The following is an 18,165-nucleotide window of genomic DNA, read 5'->3' as shown; positions in this document are numbered from 1 at the left end:
TCCCCCTGGGATGCATAATCCTTAAGGGTGACTCCCTTGGTGGCGGTTGATGGCTTCTGGTACTTGATGGTAAAGTCATATTCATCATCATCGTCGTCGTCACCATCTAGGTCACTTCCAGGGTCAGGGATGGTAGGTTCATCATCTTCATCTCATCATCTTCGTCTTCATCATCATCATCATCACTAGCAACAACAGTGATGGAGCATCATCCTTAGGGATGGCATCGACTACCTCAGCTGAAACAACTTCGATGGTCGGAATTACAGGAGCAACAACCGCTTCAACTCTTCAGCTTCAGCTTAAAATGTAACTGATACTGGAGCAGCAGTAGAAGAAGAAGTAGCAGCAGCATCAGATGATCCACCAGCGTTGGACCTCATCTCCCCCTCTCTGGCTAAGACTTGAGAGAATTGACCAGATAGTTCGTCCAAGCGCTAACGCTGGAGAACCATTACCTCCACTAGCCTTGACAGAGCACCGGCTAGAGTTGTCGTTGCCTCACGCGTCTCATTAAGCTGGGCACGATCATCGGCAGAGAAAGAAGGTGGGATCATTGGAGCTAGTTGACGAAAAGCATCCAGGATCTGCTGAAGAAGTCTAGTATGCTGAACGGCTAGAGCCTGAGCATTGTCAGCCCTACTGAAAAAAGCAGCAATGACGTTGGTGTTGGCTTGAATAGCTTCTTGGAGAGTCAGGAGGTGACTCTGAACTTCTTGAACGTCCGCTTGGATAACGAGGAAGTTCGCATCAACGTCAGCCTGTCAGGGCATCTCCTGGTGGACTTCAGTTATCCTTCAGAGAACTGAAACAACAACAGGGAGGAGAAGTTTGATGTCAGATGCCATGTCATAGTCATCATCAATCTCTTCATCTCCTCCATCTTTTTTCTCCCCCTCGTCCTCTTCCTCTTCCTTAGCATCAGGCTGATACGTAGAAGAAGGACCTGCAAGAGAGGAAGTGTAAGCAAAAGGCTCAAGGTTAGTAGAAATGAAAAGGTAGGAAGATGGAGTACCTGAGGGGCCATCAATGACATCCAAAGGATTGTCATTGGTGTGAGCAAAGATGTCTTCGAGAGGATGGACATCTGTATATTGAGGTGCATCGAGAGGAGCAACCTCAGGTCCAGTGGTGTGTGTCTCGGTATCAGGGAGGACAGTCGTTGATACATCATCAACATGTGGAAAGACCAAAGAAGGGGGAGAAGAGAAAATGGTTGAGAAGAGACATGGGTGTTTAGCGGTGGCGGCGCTGATATTCACACATTTAGTGATTTGGGTCACTGAGGCGGTTGGGGTAGGTGCCACTGATGCGACAGTGATGGGAGAAATCACTAAAGAGATAGGAGGGTTAGCTAAAGGTGCCTTGGGGTTAAGGCTAGTTTCAATAGCTGAAACCTTTCGAGAGGCTTCTGCCAGAGACGTGGTTGTCCTCTTTTTGGCCATCTTGGCTCTCTGAGAAGAACCAAGAGTTGGTTGAGAGGGTCTTTTTGAAGGGGTTTTGGTGGCTTGGTTAGACTTGGGGGGGGGGTTTACCCTTACCCTGGCCACCTGAGGAGAAGAGGTAGTGATGGACACAATAGAACTTAGAGCCACATCACTGTCCCTCAGCTTATGATCCAGAATTCTAGATCCAAGCTTGGACAAGGACTTCATGGGAGCATTTGAGTCCTTCTTATTGGCCATTGATAGCCAATGGCATCGAGACACTCGATGATCTCGGCTGTTGTGGGTTCGCTGTCGTAGGGGCCTTTGGGAAGGCGAAGAGTCGTCCTCAAAGTGTTGACGCCAAACTTCACTTCCATGCGGTTGAAGGTGAAGTTGACCTACTCCACTTGGCGTCCAGGAGTTGAAACGATAAAAACTTCTTTTGAAACGATAAAAACTTCTTTTGAAAAGTTCCTTAAAGAAGATTTACGGTTTTTCAAGTAGAATGTGTATACAGAAACAATATTATAACCAAGAAAGAGTTGATTATTTCTTATAACAGAAGAAGAAGAAGAAGAAGAAGAAGAAGAAGAAGAAGAAGAAGGAGAAGAAGAAGGAAAAGAAGAAGAAGAAGAAGAAGGAGAAGAAGGAGAAGAAGAAGAAGAAGCAGAAGAAGAAGAAGAAGAAGAAGGAGAAGAAGCAGAAGAAGAAGAAGAAGCAGAAGAAGAAGCAGAAGAAGAAGAAGAAGAAGAAGAAGAAGGAGAAGAAGAAGAAGAAGAAGGAGAAGAAGAAGAAGAAGAAGAAGAAGNAGAAGAAGAAGAAGAAGGAGAAGAAGAAGAAGAAGAAGAAGAAGAAGAAGAAGAAGAAGAAGAAGAAGAAGAAGAAGAAGAAGAAGAAGATATTGACCTTAATGGTTAGAGAGAAAGGTCGAAAAGTGTTTGAAGATTGAGAGAGTTCTTGCTTTGGAGAAATCTTAGCAGAGGTTCGTCTAAGAATTTTGAAAGCGTAAAGAGAAAAGTGGAGAAGAAGTCTCATATTTATAGGTAGGAGGAGAGAGAAGGAATATGAGAGGGTAAAAAGACGATGGTTCGGGAAAGTGGTCATGATGAAAAATACCACGTTCTCATCCATGATTGGATGGCATTAATGGAGGTAGCGTAATGACATAACCTTTTACGCTTCTCAAAGCGTTGCGAATAGTAAATAGAAAATGTCGTCATTAAGACGGTTCATTAACTATTTTCTTTTAAAAACAAAGGGTTTTTAAGAAAATGAAGAGTCATACAGTATTTAACTAAACACCGATAAGACCATTTAAAATATTTTATCACTGAAGATGAAAGACTTCAGTGAGGGTTTTAAGGCATAAGTGCCAGTGATAAGAGAATCACTGAAACTGGCATTTAAAAACAAACTTTTTAATCACTGATTGAGAAAGGTTCAGTGATCGTTTTTTATTTTTAAGAGAAGTATAAAGATATACTTATAGATATGGTCAGTTATAAGAGAATCACTGAAACCAACTTTTAAAACTTAGTCACTGAAGAAGAAAAGCTTCAGTGAGGGTTTTAAGTCGAAGAAGAGAGAATAGATATATTTACTCAAAAGTTCAGTGTCAAAGATAGAGCACTGAATCATTTCACTTACTGGTGATGTTTAATAGCTGAAGATTAATCTGCATTGTTTAACATTCCCAATTAGCTGATCAAGATGTTGAATCTTGTCTCATCAAGAGGCTTGATGAAAAGGTCAGCGAGTTGATACTCAGTTGGAACGAAGTGAAGTTTAATATCACCATTCATAACATGATCTTTGCTAAAATGATATCAGATCTCAATATGTTTGGTCTTGGAGTGAAGTACAGAGTTGTTTGCAATAGCAATAGCACTAGTGCTATCACAATAGATAGGAACCTTTGAAAACTGAAGATCGTAGTCCATCAGTTGGTTTTTCATCCAAAGAATTTGGGCACAACAACTACCAGCGGCTACGTATTCAATTTCAGCTGTTGATGTGGACACTGAATTTTGCTTTTTGCTTGTCCAGCTTACCAACTTTCCACCCAAAAGCTGACAGCCTCCAGTGGTGCTTTTCCTATTAATTTTGAAACCTGCAAAATCACTATCCAAATAACCGATTAGGTCAAAACCTAAACCTTTAGGGTACCAAAGACCCATGTTAGGAGTTCCCTTAAGATATCTGAATATGCGTTTGACAACAATCAGATGAGATTCCTTTGGTTCAGCTTGATATCTTGCACATAAGCAAGTGGAGTACATGATATCGGGTCGGCTAGCTGTTAGATACAACAGGGAGCCAATCATTCCTCTATAAACAGTAACATTTACAGGCTTTCCATTTGGATCCTTGTTGAGAGAAAGTGGAGGAGCTATTGGAGTCTTCATAGATGAACTGTTGGATAGATCAAACTTCTTCAGCATGTCTCGAACATACTTACTTTGGTTGATAAAGATACCTTTATCTGTTTGTTTGATCTAGAGACCTAAAAAGAATGTTAGTTCTCCCATCATGCTCATCTGATATTCTTTCTTCATGCGATCAGCGAACTGAAAACACAAAGAGGGATTAGTGGAACCAAAAATAATATCATCGACATAAATTTGGACTAGAATGATGTGGCCCTTAACTTTCCTAAGAAATAAAGTCTGGTCAATATCTCCACGAGAGAATTTCTCAGAGATGAGAAAAGATGAAATGGTATCGTACCAGGCACGAGRAGCCTGTTTTAACCCATAAAGAGCTTTATCCAACCTATAGACATGGTTTGGATACTTAGGGTCAAAGAACCCTGGAGGTTGTTCAACATAAACTTCCTCTTGAAGTTTCCCATTAAGGAAAGCGCTCTTTACATCCATTTGAAAGACTTTGAAGTCTCTATAGGTAGCAAAGGTTAGAAAGAGTTGAATTGCTTCGAGTCTAGCCACTAGTGTGAAGGTCTCGTCATAGTCGATCCCTTCTTCTTGTCTATAATCCTAAGCAACAAGCCAAGCCATGTTAGGGTTACCACACCATCTTCATCCAACTTGTTGCGATAAACCCATTAGGTGTCTATCACTAATTTGTCAGATGATCGTGGGACAAGGTACCAAACTTTGTTTCTATCAAACTCAATGAGCTCCTCTTGCATGGCAAGGACACAACTAGGGTCAGAGATAGCATCATTGATTTTCTTGGGTTCAACTAAAGAAAGAAAGTTGACAAAGAGACATATATTACCTAGACCATGACATGTCTTGATACCTGCATCTGGATCACCAATAATTTGATGAAATAGATGGCCTTTTGTCTATCGCTGAGCCGGTAGAGGAATCTCATCTGAATAAGCGAGTTTAGGAACAGAAGATGAGGCTTCAGTTGCAGTATCTTCAGCAATAGGGACTATCGCCAAATGAGCCTCAGATTCAGCGACTAAATCGGGTTCAGAAACTAAAAGCATTTCATTCACTGATTGATCAGTGTTTGAAGTAGAAGGAGGAACACAGATAATGGGCACGACAGCGATCTCTGAAGAAGATGCATTGGAGTGACTAGCTATAATTGGAATGATGAGTGGATCATCTTCAGCTTTAGGAGATTCAGTGTTGAGAGGAGCACTGTAGGAAGCTTCAGGTTGTCCATAATGAGAGAACATCCAGTTTTCTAATTCATCCTCATCATTTAAGATGGGTTTTGAATTAGCTGATTAAGATTCGTCAAAGGTGACATGAATAGATTCCTCTATCGTCTGTCTTCATTTGTTGAATACTCTGAAGGCTTTGGATACTGAAGAATATCCAAGAAAGATTCCTTCATCAGCTTTGGGATCGAACTTTCCAAGTTGGTCGCGATTGCTGAGAATCTAACAAGTACAACCAAGTATATAAAGAAACCTTATAGAATGTTTTCTTCCATGAAAAAGTTCATAGGCTGACTTCTTGAATCTCTTCACGATCAGCGATCGATTTTGAGTGAAACAAGCGATGTTGACAGCTTCAACTCAGAATTGAGTATGGAGATGGGATTCGCTAAGCATTGATCGAGCAGCCTCAATGATTGTTTGATTTCGTCTTTCACCAACCCATTCTGCTGAGGAGTTCTCACTGAAGAGAAGTTGTGAGAGATTCCCTTGTCCTCAAAGAAGTTATCCATAGTATTGTTTTTAAATTCAGTGCCATGGTCACTTCTAATAGATCGTACTTTAACATTGTTGACTACTTCTATTTTCTTGATGAACGAAATGATTTCTTCAGGTGCTTCATCTTTGGATCTGAGAAAGAAGACCCAAGTGTACCTGGCATACTCATCAACAATGACGAGTGTGAACTTCTTTCCAGCTAAGGATTGCACGTTGACTGGACCAAAGATATCCATATGCAATAGCTGAAGAGGTGCAGTCACTGAAGAGATTCGCTTAGACTTGAAGCTAGCTCTTGTGTGTTTTCCTTTTTCACACGCTAAGCAAAGAGATTCCTTTGCAAAATAATGTTGAGGAAGACCACTGACAAGATCATTTCTTGACAGCTCGCTGAGTGTCTTGAAGTTGAGATGAGAAAGTCGTTTGTCCCATAGCCAGTTGATGTCTGACGAGGCTTTATAGAAGAAGCAACTATTCTTAGTGAGAGAGGAATTCATATTGATGATATATACATTCTCTAGACGAGAACCAATTAAGGCAACCTTATCATCTTTGTCAAGAACATGACATGAATTCTTCGAGAATTTAACTGTATAATCTTTATCACACAGTTAACTGATACTAAGAAAATTATGCTTCAGTCCTTCAACATATGCAACATGTTTGAACGTTGTTACACCATTGGTTAATATACCAAAACTTCTGGTATATCCTTTTCCGTTACCACCAAAGGTTACAGAAGGTCCTCTGTCTTCCTTAAAATGAGTTAGCATGGATTTATCTCCAGTCATATGTCTTGAACATCCGTTATCAAGATACCATATACCTTTGATGTCCTGCACAAGGAAACAAATTAAGAATGCTATTGGTACCCAACTATTGGGGTCCAGCTTTGTTAGAGGCTTCATCCACTGGAACTAAAGAATCTGTATCAGTAGATGGCATCACTAAACCTGAAGAGGTTTGAGTGGAGAGAGGAACAACCTCTGACACTACTAAAATAGTTTCAGTGGAAGTCTTCACTAAGATGACGAAGAGGCTTCAGTGGTAGGAACTACAACGTCTGATGCTGAAGACTTTTCAGCAGGAGTTGTCTTCGCTGAGCCTGAAGAAGAGGCTCCAGCGGTTTTCTTCACTTTGGTTGCTTTTGCAGCCATAGTGGATGATTTCACCTTGGTTGATTTCTCAGCCTTGGCTACTTTCTTGCCCTTAGCTGGTAAACCAGCCTTGGCGGCAGAAGGTCACTTGCTGGCAATATGTGTTTTCTTACCACAGTGTTTACACTTCCTAAAGCTTAGGTAGCTTTAGGGCCAGGAAGTATCATATTTGAAACGGGACCAGCTCTAAGGATTCCCTTCTCATTGGTTCTTGGAGGAACCTTAGAGGAATTGGATTCCTTAGGTGAAAAGTTCACCTTGAGCTGAAACTTGGACTTCTGAGAGGGTTCAGATTTCCTAGTCCCTGAAGAAGAAGAAGAAGTTTTACAAGCTGAAGGAATAGACCTTGATCTATTAGACTTGTTAGACTTCTTGGGAAGGGGTGCACTGACAATGGATTTACCTTTGACTTTGCAACCAGAACTCAAAGGAGTTCCTTCAAGATGACTCTCAGAAAGAGAAGACTGAGAGGAAGAAGTGTTAGGAATAGAAGAGACAAATGTGCCAAATTTAAGCATGGACCTGTCTGTAACACGTTCTTCCTGATCATATAAGAATCCTAGACCAGTCATTATCTTGGCGAGGATCTGAGCGTTAATGATCTCAGAGGCTTTGATGGAAGCTTCACACCACCCTTCAATGGTAGCTTTCTCAGCCATAAGTTCATCGATTGCTCGCTCACGCTCAGCGATAGCCTTCTCACGTTCAACGGTGATGGCTTGGTTTACAATAACTTGATCTCTAAGATTTTCCTCGACAGAGGTCAGCTCTTTGATCTTAGAATGGCAAATCTTCAATTGCTCTTGAAGATCAACGTTAAGCATTTCTGCTTTCGATTTGCCATTAAAGGCATTGTAAAGGTTAACCGTCAATGTATCCAGTGCAAAAAGACTAGAAGAAGAAGAAGAGGGTTCATTCAGGGAACATACCTGAGTAGTAGAAGAGGTGGATGGCTCAGAGGAAATAGATGCTCCTAAAGACCCGTCATCTGCATCTATGGCCATCAAGCATATATAGGTTGTATCCTCTTCATCTGAAGATGATTTATCGGATGATTCAGCCCAGTCATGCTCTTCAGCGACAAGGCCCTTAGCCTTTCGCTGGTTCTTCTTCATCTTTCTGTACTTCTCCTTCAGTTTTAAGTACTTTTCATCTTTAGTCCTGAAGGAGGAAGGAGCTTTGGAGGATGGCGTCGAAACTTTCTTCGATCTGCATTCACCTGCAAAATGTCCGAGCCGGTGACAGTTGTAACAGACAGCTGAAGCCTTGTCTATTCTTTCAGACTTTGGCTTTTCTCTGAGGGACAGCTGAGGAGATCTGCAGAAGTTGCTCTTGCTGGCGAATCTCCTGAAAGACTTAGTCAGGAGGGCCAGGGATTCATCAAAATCTGCTAAATCAGATTTTGGAATATCCTCAGAAATAGAAGAGTCTATCTCTGTAATAACAACAGGAGGAAGAGAAGAGACAAAAGGGGTAGAAGAAGTTTCAGCTGAAGAAGCTTTAGAGATCAAACCTAATGGAGAGCTTTTCATTTCCCTGGAATCTTTTACAAGATTCATCTTCAGTTGACGAGATTGCTCATAGTTAAGCAGAATCCTGTATAAAGTAGAGAGAGAAAAAGTGGAGATGTCATTGGACATCTTGAGACACATGAAAAAGGTGTCCCAAGACTCAGGAAGACATTCCAAAAACTTAGTTAAAGTTTTAGAATTGGAATATTCCCTACTGACAACCCTAAGATCAATAAGGAGACAATTAAAACGTTCATGTACTTCGGATAGCGTCTCAGACTTTCCATAGAGAAAGCTCTCGTACTATCTTACTAAATTGATCTTTCTGGTTTCTTGAACCTGAGTGGTTCCTTCATATTGAAAACAAAGTGTGTCCCACATGGATTTAGAAGATTTGAGCTTCATCACGGAGTGATAAATCTCATCAGAAAGAGACATAGCTATTATAGACCGAGCACACGTGTTTATAGTTGTCTTCTTCTTGTCTTCATCGGTCCACTGATGAAGAAGCTTTAGAATCTGCCGTTCAGGAATCGTAGCCGTCGTAGCTGTTGCTGGAACAGCCAGAGCAATAGCAAATGGAATATATGGTCCATTTTCTATGTAATATGGAATTTCAGGATCCACACCTTCAAGAAAGAGGGACATCTGGTTCTACTAGAGACTAAAGTTGTCACGGACGAACCAGGGAGGTTCGGCAAGAGAGCCATTGTCTTGTGTGTGTGTGTTTGTAATTTGTAAAGTCATTTGAGAAGATAAAGTAATACAGAAAAACAGCTAAATAGATTAGAGAAGAGAGAACACTGCTCTGATACCACTTATTGGTCCCTTGAGGACAAGATAAGTAAAACAGTTTGTAGAAGGGGGGGATGAATACAAACATAATATTTTCAAATTGAAAATGTATATTGATAAAGAAGATCAATACAAATTTTACAAGGCTGTTTATGGAAAGATAAGGTAAGAAAACCTATCTAAACAATTTTTGGTTACACACAGATTCTTAGCAAATGAGAAAAGAAATGTTGTAAGAAAAGTTCCTTTACTTAAGCTAGAAAATGCTCAAAGTAATAATTAGGTTTAGAGAGTGAGTTGCGTGCACTCTGCATGGAGAAGAAACACTTCTTATTATACCCAGTGCATTAAATGTTCATTTAGTGCAAGATGGTAGGGTTAGAGTGCTTGTCAAGCCTTAAGAGGAAGACTTGTCCTTTGCTACAGTGAATAGTAAAAAAGCACTATTCATAAGCAGACATCATTACCTAAAGTTGGTGGGTAATAGAGTCAACTAGTCGGCTCCATACCGTACCAACGTTTAAAAAGGTATGGGTTTGTCCTTTGTGTGTATAAGGACAAGACAACAACAATCGTGCTAAGCAAGCTTCCTTTGATCGCTGAATGCTGGAATAACCTGGAGGTCTCTTCAGCATTCGCTGAGGCTTGAGCAGTCTTCACACATATTTAGACATGCTTGTAATCATCTGAGTACCGCTTCAGATCACGTACTCGCCAGTCTCTAATCTTCCGTTCCAGTCTTCAACATTAGCTGAAGGTTCATTGGTGTGAGTGTGTCTTCTTGAAGTATTGATATCTCTGATTGAATTACAATACATGTTTTTCAGCGATCACTGAACAGGCTCAGTGATGATCGCTGGAAACTGAAAAGACAGAAACATAAATACAACGTATAAATGAAAAGGGATTATCATCAAATCACTAAGAGAGAGGAACAACAGACTTCCCTTTCACTTTTCTCTTTACGCTTTCAAAATTTCACAGACGAACCTCTGCCGATTTACAAAGCAAGAACTTCTCTCAAATTCCTTCTACGACCTTTCTCTCTTAACTCAACTTAAGGTCAATATTTTTCTTTTCTTGTTCTTCTACTCTAACAAGAAATGTGTTTAATCTCTTTAAGAACTTTATTATCTTAAAACATTAAACATTAATGATTATAAACTCAACTTTCTACTTGGTTGTAATCACATTTATTCAAAAACATATTCTACTTGAAAAACCCTAATATTTCTTCAAGGATTTTTCAAAAGAAGTTTTTCTTGATTCAAAAACTTATCTATACGCATATCTTGGTTATCTAACAAACTATTTTATCTATTTTTCTCATTAAAAACAGATGGCTGCCAAGAATGTAGGATTCACCATAGATGAAGTGTCCTTCAAAGCCAACAATCATGTTGCCTTGTTAGACATCCCCTCGAACAAGGCTTTCTACCAAGAAGCGGCCGACTTTCTTAAACAGTCGTCGCTTGCATTTTCCCTTAACCATGAGTCTGTCATGGTTAAGGAGGTTCTACAGCAGTTCTGGTTCACTACTGAGGTGGTCGACGTTGAAGACAAGAATGGCCGCCAAGTTGAGCAAATCAACTTCACGTTCAATCGCATGACTGTGAAGTTTGGCGTGAACACCGTAAGAACCGCTCTTCACCTCCCCAAGGGCCCCTTCGACAGTGAGCCCACAACTGCCAAGATCATCCAATGTCTCGATGCCATTGGCTATCAATGGCCAATGAAGAAGGACTCAAATGCTCCCATGAAGTTCTTATCTAAGATTGAGAAAAACAGGATGTCAGCGATCTGGCAATACCTGTTTTCTCACTTCATCCAATCCATGGGTGGAAAACTAGAGGACAAGACCAGGCCTCCAGGATAGCCCTAACGATTGGCATCTCTGCGATTCAGCGTCGCAATATAAATTATGTTGCGGTCATTTTCGATGACCTGGTGCAAAACCTGAACAAGCGCCATCGAGAAAAGGTGGTGCCCTACACTAGGTTCCTTTCCATGGTCATTGCTAAGATTTTTTGAGAAAAATACTCCAAGGAAGGAAACCTTTAAGTGTGTAAGCTTGGATCCAGAATTATAGATCATAAGCTGAGGGATGAAGACGTTGCACTCTCTTCAATAGTGCCCTTCACTCCCTCCTCTCCTCAGGCGGTCAAGACAAGGGAACCCCCCTATGTCTAGCCCAGCCACCAAAACCTCCTCCAAACGTCCTTCACAACCAACTCTTGGTTCTCTTCAGAGAGCCAAGAAGGCCAAAAAGGGGATAGCCACATCTCTGGCTGAGACGTCTCGACAGGTTTCAGCTATTGAAACTAGTCTTAATCCCGAGGAACTTTTAGCTAACCCTCGTAGCTCTTCAGTGATCACTCCAATCACTGTCGTATCAGTGGTACCTACCCCAACTGCCTTAGTGACCCAAATCACTGAAGGTGTAAATATCAGCGCCACCACTGCTGAACACCCATGCCTATTCTCAACCGTCTTCTTTTCTTCTCCTTCTTTGGTCTCTACACGTTTTGATGACTCATCAGTGAGTGTCCTTCCTGATGTTGAAACACACACCACTGGACCTGAGGTTGCTTCTCTCGATGCTCTTCAGCAAATAGATGTTCATCCTCTCGAGGATATCTTTGAGCAAGCTAGTGACAATCCTTTGGATGTTATTGATGGCCCCTCAGGTATTCCATCCTCCTATCCTTTTATTTCTTCTAGTCCTGAGCTTGATTGTGCTCATTCTCCTTCTCTTACAGGTCCTTTGGAGGATGACGCCATCGACGAAGAAGATGACGAGGATTATGACATGGCGTCAGATGTCAAACTTCTACTCCCAGTCATCGAACGTCTTCTACAAGATGACCGAAGTTCATCAAGAGATGTCTCGCAAGGCCGATCTTGATCCAGACCTCTCTGTTGTCAAAGTTGATGTTCAAGAAGTAAGGAGTTAGCTCTTGACTCTACAAAAGGTTGTTCGAGCCAATATTGAAGCCATTATTGTTCTATCCGACAAGGCTGATGACGCTCAGGCTCAGTCTCTTCAGCAGGCGGAGCGTCTTCAGCAGATCCTAGATGTTGTCCATCAACCAGCTCCAGTGATCCCGCCGTCCTTCTCTGCTGATGACCGCGCTCAACTCTATGAGATGCGTGAAACAACGACAACTCTAGCCAGCGCTCTGTCGTGGCTAGAAGAAATGATGGTTCTCCAGCATCAGCGTGTGGACGAACTCTCTGGCCTATATTCTTAATTCTTAGCCAGAGAGGGGGAGATGAGGTCCAACGCTGCTGGACCATCTGCTACTCCATTAATCCATGAAGCTGAAGCTGAGGTTGCCCAAGCTATTCCAACCTCTGGTGAAGCTGCTATAGCTGAGGAAGTTAATGCCATTCCTAGGGATGATGATCTTCCCATCACCTCTGCACCTGTTGATGGTGATGATGATGATGAAGATGACGAACCTGATCTTCCAAACCCCGACAGTGACTTAGATGGTGATGATGACGATGATGATGAAGATGACTTCACCATCCAGTATCAAAAGCCAACAACCGCCACCAAGGGAGTCACCCTCAGGGATTCTGCATCCCAGAGGGAGCAAAGGGAAGAAGAGTCCACTCCATCAACGAACCAGGACCCTAAGTCGAAAGGCAAAGGCATCACTGAATAAGGGAACCTGAAGGTACTGCTTAACATTCCTCAACCCTTGTATGAAGACTCTACCTCTCAGGTAGTAGTCACTTTTCTTTATCAGCTTCAGATTCCATCAACTACCTGTGGTCGACTGGAATGGGTCCCTAAAAACCCTGTCTCCAGTGCTCCCACTGACCAGCAGATGGCTCAGCTAAAGGAGTCACTCGACCAGACTAGAGTAAAAACTCCTCTTCGTACCTCTAGTGGTGGTGAGTTTGACTTCCTTTCAAAAGCTGAAAGACTCAAGGCGTTAGGGGCTGAAAAAGAGCTAGAGCTTCAGAAGAAGCAGACTGACGACAGCCTAAAGCTGGCCAAGTCACTAGCTGAAAAGATTCTCCCAAAGAGAAAGTCCAAAAAGAAGGTGAACGTTGTCCAAGCCCAAGCTAAACTTCTTTCTCTTGCAGAAGCTAAGCACGAGAAAAACCTGAAGTTGGCTGAGCGGGATAAGCGCTGGAGCGAAGCAAAGCTGAATAAGAGAATTAGTCCTCACCCGATCAAGAGCGTCAGCATCAGCGGACGATCTGAAGATGGTGGAACTCTTGTCTCAATGCTCATCACTAGGGACAATCTACATGCCATCACCGAGTACCCTTCCTACCTTAGCCACTATGGATACAGCAAATGGCTGGAGATCAGGAAAGCCATTCAGCGATCCAAGTTAATACATAAGCCGATTATCGAAGACATCATCAACGATCTCATCAAAAGGATGTCCAGGTATGTCACAGTCCCTGACAGGCCATCTCTGAAGAAAGATGGAACGAAGAAAAGACCCTCTAGTCCTAATGATGGACCATACTTGAGGAATGAACATGAAACAAGGTTCTTCTTAGATGAAGTCCTGAAGGAACATGAGAGTATAGACATTTCTATGTTGAATCTTGACTTGCCAGAGAAGGGTCCCTATACACCCAACTCTATGCACTTCAAACCTGAGTTAGGACTATATTCCTTGACTATGAAGGTGAAGTAAGATTTCAGAGAATTTATAAGCTTCATCTATGCCCAATAGGACATCTGATTTATCTAATGTTCTGGATAGATGAAAGCCTGCAAGGAAAAGTCATGGACCGAAAGATACAAATAGAGTTTCTACATCGAAAGAACCTTGGTGAAGATGTACCTGGCTACATAAATATAAGCTTCCTAGACTAGTTTGTCTTTATTTGCAATATTGTTCACATTTTCTTTTGTAACTCTATTTACTATGTCTACTTTCAGTGATTAATCTTCTAGTCTGTAAGCATTAGACATGAACTGAACTACTTGTAATATTTCCAATGAATATAATATAAGTGTTTCTTGTAATTCACTGAAAAAAGATCCCTAAAAAAAAGTAATAGGGACACAAGTCTATGAGTTCTAGTGTTACTTTTCACATTCATTGACATTCTATAAGTCAGTGAATAAGCTTTCAGTTTCAGTTTCTATCCTTGTAACTTTTCTTAAATATAACTTAAAGAAATTCTTCAAGTAAAAACCGACTCACTGAAAAAGATCCCAAAATAGTTAAAAAAACATGTATTTTATATGTTACTTTTCCTTACTATTAGTTGATAAGACAACCTTCTTCATGTTGTCTTGTTATCATCAAATAGGGGGAGATTGTTGATTCTCTCTCTTAGTGATTTGATGATATCCTTTTTGTTCTATGCGAAGTATTCTTTGTTTTTGTCTTTTCAGTTCCAGCGATCTTCACTGAGTCTGTTCAGTGATTGCTGAAGAACTTGTATTGTAAATTCAATCAGTGACAACAATACTTCAAGAAGACAAAACTCACACCAAAGAACCTTTAGCCAATGTCGAAGACTAAAACTGAAGATTATATGCTGGCAAATACGTGATTTAAAGCGGTATTCAGATATTACAAACCTGTCTACATATGTATGAAGACTGCCCAAGCCTCAGCGAATGCTGAAGAGACCTTCAGGTTATTCCAGCATTCAGCGATCAAATGAAGCTTGCTAAGCACGATTGTTGTTGACTTGTCCTTATACACACAAAGGACAAACCCATACCCTTTCAAAACGGTAGTACTGTACGGAGCCGATTAGTTGACTCTATTACCCACCAACTTTATGAAAGGATGTCTGCTCATGAATAGGCTTTTGTATTATTCATTGTAGCAAAGGACAAGCCTTCCCCTTAAGGCTTAACACGCGTTCTAACCCTACCACATTGCATTAAATGTGCAATTAATGCAACAAGTATAAATAGATGTGTTCTATCTCCATGCATAGATACTCTTAACCTAAACGTTACTCTGAGCTTTCTTGCGCATAAGTAAAAGAACACACATCTAAGAACAAATACGCTCATCTTCAAGAGCAAGTTAGAATCCCTTCCATTGCATTATAAACAAGTTCACTCCCACAAAGAACTTACTTTCTTCTATTCCTTTAATAACAAATCTTTTCTTATTTGTTAAGATTAAGTGTGTAAACTTAAGATTGTTTAGATAGGGTTTTCTTACCTTATCTTTCCGCAAACAGTCTTGTAAAATCTATATTGATCTTCTCTTATCAATATATTTTTTAAATTTGAAAATACTATGTTTGTATTCATCCCCCCCTTCTACAAACTGTTATACACATCTTGTAGACCCTAACGGGACCAACAAGTCTACTCTAAGCTCTCTTCATACCTTCTTTTTTATCCCCACCCTTTTCAAATTTGTTCTTCTCTCCTTCCTAAATTTCTTTAGCTGGATGTTAATGGAACAACTTCAATAAAATTCATCAAAAATAATCAACTCACCCACAAGAAAATATATGACTTTATACCAAGAATGTTTAATTCTTATGAACACAACTAGTGGTGGATCCAAAAATTTTGGTGTTATTTAAACCGAATACCTTTTTCTGTAGATATCTAAAAGTTATTTGAACTCTCAAATTTCATAGGGGTTAGATCAATCTTCAATCTAGGTCCAGACCTGTGCTTCACAGTGGGGCTTGAGGTTTAACCTTGTTGACTGAAGGTTATCTGTTAAAGAAGTTAAAAGAGGTTTCTTTAGCTTAGCATTTTTGCCAGGTTTAGAAGTACATGGGAAGGTTTTTCTGAGTTTTATGACTCTTATGAGTCCCTTCAATTTTAGATGAACTGGAATGTTGAGCATCATGAAGAATCTGAGTCACGAAGACTTCAGCACTAGAAGAGACAAACATTCAAAACTTCAGGTTAACATGTCTCTGTTTGAATTGTCCTTATTAGAGGTATGTCCCAGACAGGATGTGACCTAAGTAGGAATATGACATTCTATGAGTTCAGTTATTTTCGTTGAGGCCTTATACCATCCTTCAACAGTGGCTTTTTCAACTTTGAGTTCAATGAGAGCCTATTCTCTTTCCTTACTACTATCTGATTGACTATAACTTGATCACAAAGATTGATAAGTGTATTTTCATACCCACTTTTAGTGTATCTTTAGGATCTTATTTCACAACATTTTATTGATCTTAATCACAGATTGAGTCATTTTCTTCATATTTTTATCTTTACTAAGTCTAGAGCATAGTGAGTTTGGTTTTTGTTTTGATTCAACATGAAAAACTTATGCTAACTATAGACTTACTACAGATCTCTATAGCATGTAGTAACAGATCGTGTAAGGAGCCCTATTAGATTTCAAGTGCTTGTTAAAGATGTCTTTTGGATTGATCAGAAGAATGGAAGTTGGCTCGTGACAGTTTCTTGTTATCTTTTTGGTGATGTAACCTAGTACTTTAGATGCTTTTGTACCATTTGTATTTAAATATGACATTGGGTGGTTATTACCCGATGAACAATGTCTTTATTTGATTTCTTAAAAGAGCTTTAGTATAGTATACATATTAGAAGCTCATTAATTTGTAAAGTATGCAAGGTAGAAGCAATCTTTAAGCTTCTGGAAATTCAACCAAGTTACTTTAATTTTATTCCAAGTAATCTTCGAATTTTTTTGTTGCTACAACAATATTCATAATGTCCCACAACAAGTTACATTTTCCTAGCATTTTATATTTTCTACTCATTTACAATTTCTGCAAGGTTACATTTCAGCACACTTACATTTCCATGTACTTCACATTTCATGCACTTTACGTGTCAGGCACTTTACATTCCTCATAGCTTTACTTTTAAGCACTTTACTTTTATGATATTAACATTCATGTCTTTACTTTTTATAGTGATAATGGGTTAAAACGTCTAGCTTGGGTGTGAGTAAGGGTTGAGAGAGTAAGTCTTAAGTGTATATGGATAGTTGCTTTTACTATAGCAAACGAATCCCCTATGCACTCGTTGCAACATTACATCTAGAAATCTTCGACAATTGACGCATGTTGTTTTACTTAGATGAATTTGTTTTGTACAACATAAATGTGAAAACCTTGAGTGTTGTAGATGGCTACTTTGTGCTCCTGCTAACCTTCTAAAGGTTGCAACTACATTGTAAGAACTGTAGGATCTATGCCACACTTGCATTTATATTCCTTGTATATTGCAGCGGGCATTTCTTTTGAATTTCGAAAAAAAGGTTGTTCAAACTAGTATTGGCGTTTAAACCTATACCACAACATCTAATTTAGATGTTATAGCAAGGTTCTCTTGCACTTTCATTACTGAAATCTCAACATGAACTTGCACTCATACTCTCTTTTATTATTGTCATGTCTTGATAGATTGTTAACTCAAACTAAAGATCATCCCTTCTTGTTTTAATATCAACTTGTTGGAAATTCTCACTTTCATTATCCCTGAGGGTCGTTACTTGATATATATTCTTACCATTATGACTTGTTTTCAGAAGATATGGATGAGTATGTATACTTGTGTATTCTTCCATTTGATATATCATTTTAGGGTTGTCTGTCTGATACAAGAAGGTTTTGGTGTTGTTGTCGGGATAAGCCAACACAAGAGTTTCTTAATCATTTTTAAAATTTGATTATTCTACGAAAAATAAAAAATGAATTAAAGAAATACAAAAAAAAATATTTAAGTAGTTAGTTTAGTACCAATATCAATTTTTTTTTAAAATTTTTATGATATATATTTATATTTTATTTAAAAATAAAAAATTATTGTTTTCTCAAAACCACATAAAATTGTATTATAATATCGACTGAGACACAAAAAATGAAATATTAAAATCGAGATATATCTTACAATATTGTGCGAGCACCCTTCTAGATTATAGTAATAGAAATTAACTGAAATTATTAGATAATTCAGTTATACATTGTTGATTAGTTTTAATTATACAATAGATATAGTAATAATTATTAATTACTCATAAATGTTTTCAGTTATATCAATTATCTTTTAATCTATACTATATTATAAAGCATTTGGCTAAAACTCTTAAAAACTCTTAAAAATTCTTAAAACTCTTAAAACTCTTAAAACTCATAAAAACTATTAAACCCGTTCATCCCTAAACGATTTCATCCCTATCCGATTTCAT

The sequence above is a fragment of the Cynara cardunculus genome, assembly GCF_001531365.2.
Source record: "Cynara cardunculus var. scolymus isolate 2C chromosome LG 2, CcrdV1, whole genome shotgun sequence".
Taxonomy (NCBI): Eukaryota; Viridiplantae; Streptophyta; class Magnoliopsida; order Asterales; family Asteraceae; genus Cynara; species Cynara cardunculus.
The sequence above is the reverse complement of the archived record's forward strand: the minus strand, read 5'-3'. Positions refer to the sequence as shown.